Source organism: Artemia sp. Qi Xiang Cuo, chromosome 3 (genome assembly GCF_049724085.1).
Source record: "Artemia sp. Qi Xiang Cuo chromosome 3, ASM4972408v1, whole genome shotgun sequence".
Lineage (NCBI taxonomy): Eukaryota > Metazoa > Arthropoda > Branchiopoda > Anostraca > Artemiidae > Artemia > Artemia sp. Qi Xiang Cuo.
In genome coordinates this window covers 68,468,413-68,472,378 of record NC_142796.1, presented here as the reverse complement: position 1 = coordinate 68,472,378, position 3,966 = coordinate 68,468,413, and the positions used below count along the sequence as shown (strand labels likewise).

Here is a 3,966-nt window from a genome sequence, read left to right as displayed (position 1 = left end):
CATTATAATAAAGAACAACCTCTTGCTCATAACAAATTTTAAACGCCACTTAATTATAGTATAGATTAGTAATTCCACAGATAGCTTGGCACTTGAACATCGTAGAGAGTTGTTCAATGGCTTATTTTAAAGGAAATTAATGGCGTTAAAAACTTTTTGTAATTAAATTATAGTAAAGAACGACATCTAGCCAATATTAACTGGAAAATATTCCGGGTTGCAGTAGTAGCTAGCAACCTAGTAAGAGACAATCACTTCCAATGTTAAGAAATACAAAAAACCATAACTCCTAATCCGGGTTGCAGCGGTAGCTAGCAACCTAGTAAGAGACGATCACGTCCAATGTTAAGAAATATAAAAACCCATAGCTCCTAAAAAAGGAGTCAGATCAAAACAAAAAGTACACCATTAGATCCGCCTTGTCTGAAACCCCTGTATAGGAAACTTTCTGTCATTTGGCTTGAACAGCAAGGGAAATATATTGGCTTGAAAATCAAGAAAATTGACTTTAACCACGTTATTCTCCTCAAACGGCATATTTTTTTTATTTTTTTCTTTCTTTTTTACAGTAAAGAACGATCTCTCTCCCATAGTAACTGATATGTTACGTTAAAAGACGATCATTGAAATCCGGGTTGCAGCGGTAGCTAGCAACCTAGTAAGAGACGATCACGTCCAATGTTAAAAAATAAAAAAAACCATAGCTCCTAAAAAAGCAGTCAGATCAAAACAAAAAGTACACCATTAGAACCGCCTTGTTTACATCCGGGTTGCAGCGGTAGCTAGCAACCTAGTAAGAGACGATCACGTCCAATGTTAAGAAATATAAAAACCCATAGCTCCTAAAAATGGAGTCAGATCAAAACAAAAAGTACACCATTAGAACCGCCTTGTCCGAAACCCCTGTATAGGAAACTTTCTGTCCATTGGCTTGAACAGCAAGGGAAATATATTGGCTTGAAAATCAAGAAAATTGACTTTAACCACGTTAGTCTCCCCAAACGGGATATTTTTTTTTTTTTTTTGTATCCAGAGATAGCTTGGCACTGGAACATCGTAGAGGGTTGTTCAATAGCTCATTTTAAAGGAAATTAATTGGGTTAAAAATCTATAGTAACTAAAATAAATTATTTCTAAAAGAGAATAAATTTTTCCAATAAAAACTGTTTTTTTGATGCAGTGACGTCATAATTACTATATAAGAAACGTCAAAACTGTAAATGGTCTCATTCATGAATACATAACGTCATACGCCGTGACGTCATAATTAGTATATAAGGAAAGTCAAAACTGAAAATTCTCTCATTCTTGAAGTATAGGTAATATATAGTATATAGTAACAAATCTGGGTTGCAGTGGTAGCTAGCAGCTTCCGGTTTACAGCGGTAGCTAGCAACCTAGTAAGAGACGATCACGTCCAATGTTAATTACATAAAGGACCGATATATCTAATCATAATTGGTGTTTGTCAATTATTACATTAAAAGAGGATAATTGGAATAAAAAATTTTATAATAAAGAACGATCTCTTTCCTATATTAATTACAATAAAGAACGATACCTAGCCCATGTTAACTGAAACATAAATAGGGATGATGTAATTTCCATCAGTATCATGGCTGTAGAGATGGCTGAAATCTAGTACAGAACAATACATAAAAGATCGATGCCAGTCAAGAGGATCTAATGTAATTTAGAGTAAAGAACGACAAAATTAACTGACGTAATCTATTGACAAGATGACATGAAGCAAATGTCTTTTGAGAGTTGCTTGTCTACGGTATGTTCTACAAATGATCAGTCTAGTTAATCATAAATGGGGACTATGCAGAGCTATTATTAGTCATTATTATAAGGAACAAACTGCTGCCTATTCTAACTTGTATATGCCACTTAACTACAGTATATGCCTGTACAGTTATATTTAAAGACAATGTATTAAAATTCCCCACCACTGGTCTTTATTAAGATCCATAATAGTTATAGAAACATGCACTCAAGTTATTTAAATCGAAGACAAGCAGGTGGCACGACAGAATGCTTACCTCGCCATCATATTACTCACAACGACAGGTTTGAAGGATCTCGAAACTCCAATGGAACTTTTTACAAGCCTACACGAGAACAGGATACTGGTCGCTCAGAAGCACGCGAAAAAAGATTAAACAATCTTAGCAGCAAGTTTGCCAGTGACTCCAACCAATACAGTATAAGACGAGATGGTAATCCCAACTAATACTTTCGTCGTAATCCTGACCACAACTTGAAGTTCGAAGGGTCTAAAAATTCAGGTGGTAATTTTTCAAACCAAGGACGTGATGCCACTTACCAACAACAGCCATTACAAAAGAATTTCTATAGTCCCCATCCTACTGTCGTAAAAAGATCCAAAAAATAAGTAGACAGCTATTGTGATTCTAAAGAAATTCTAGTTGAAGGAGTAGACGTCCCTCATCCAATCATGTCATTCGAAGAATCTGGTTTTCCTGACAATTTAAAATCTCAGCTGACATCACAAGAATTACATAGTCCCACTCCAATCCAAGCACAAGGTTGGCCAATTGCCTTATCTGGTAGAAATATGGTAGGCGTTGCATCAACTGGATCATGTAAAACGCTGGCCTATATACTGCCATCGATCGTCCACATTAAAAACCAGGCTAATCTTAAAAAAGGAGATGGACCCATAGCTTTGATTTTGGCTCCAGCTAGAGAATTAGCACAATAGATCAAAGTTGTGGCAGACAATTATGGAGCGTCGTCTCGTATAAGAAGCACATGTGTCTTCGGTGGGTCTCCAAAGTTGCAGCAAATAAGAAATTTGGAACAAGGATCTGAGCTTTGTATTGCTACTCCTGGGAGAATGATTGAATTTTTAGAAACAGGAAAAATAAACCTTAGGCGATGTACTTACATCGTCCTGGACGAAGCAGATAGGATGATTGATATGGGCTTTGAACCACAAATCAAGAAAATTTTTCGACAAATTGGCGGTGAAAGTCAAATTCTGATGTGGTCAGCCACTTGGCCGAGGGAAGTTGAACGCCTAGCAAAAGACTTTTTAGGCTCACACATCAAATTGAACGTCGGCCCAAAGGTTTTATCGGCCAATCACAATAATCAACAAATTGTCGAAGTGTGCCAGGAACAAGAAAAAAACCTTAAGTTAATTGTACTTTTGAATGAAATCTCCAAAAAGCAGGAAAACAAGACAGTTATTTTCGTAGAAACAAAACAAATGGCTGACAACATAGCAGACAGTATTCGCGGAGATGGGTATTCAGCAAAGGCCATTCATGGTGACAAAGATCAAAGAGAACGAGATTGGACTCTGAAAGACTTCAGAAATAGCAAGATAAATATATTAGTGGCAACAGATGTTGCAGCCCGCGGTCTAGACATCGACGACATAAAATATGTAGTTAACTATGATTACCCTCATAACAGTGAGGATTACATTCACAGAATAGGAAGAACTGGGAGGTCCAACTGGACTGGGATTGCATACACCTTCTTCACCCCACAGAATGGAAGCAAGTTTAAAGATTTAATAGGGGTTCTCAATGAAGCAAATCAAAAAGTCGACCCAAAATTGTATGAAGTTGCAAAGAACTCAGAAGCCTGGTTCAAACGCCGGAATAGTAGAGATTATGGAGGAGGAACTGGATTTAGGGGGCGCGGCAGCTACGAAAGGCGGAATGTCAGAGAGCGATGGTAAACGGCTATGACTTCTCGAAAGCCCAATTAAGAAAAAAAATTTATCAGAAACAACAGACACAGTTAAGCGACATATTATGTGCTATTTTAATTTTTGTTTTGACGATTTTGAATGAATGCGGAAAGTTTCACTACATAAATTTATATTGCTCTGTTTTCCTTAATATTTAGTTTACAACTTTTTCAATAAAAATAGAAATTGCCGTATTTCTTTGTTTTCGTCAATTCTGCAGTAAGATTTAGCGGATG

General features: G+C 36.7%; 1 pseudogene; it reads left to right on the top strand.

Annotated features, from left to right (window-relative positions):
* The first annotated feature begins 1,990 nt into the window (after positions 1-1,990).
* On the top strand, positions 1,991-3,718 carry LOC148954459 (putative ATP-dependent RNA helicase DDX5 pseudogene; annotated as a pseudogene).
* Positions 3,719-3,966: the final 248 nt, after the last annotated feature.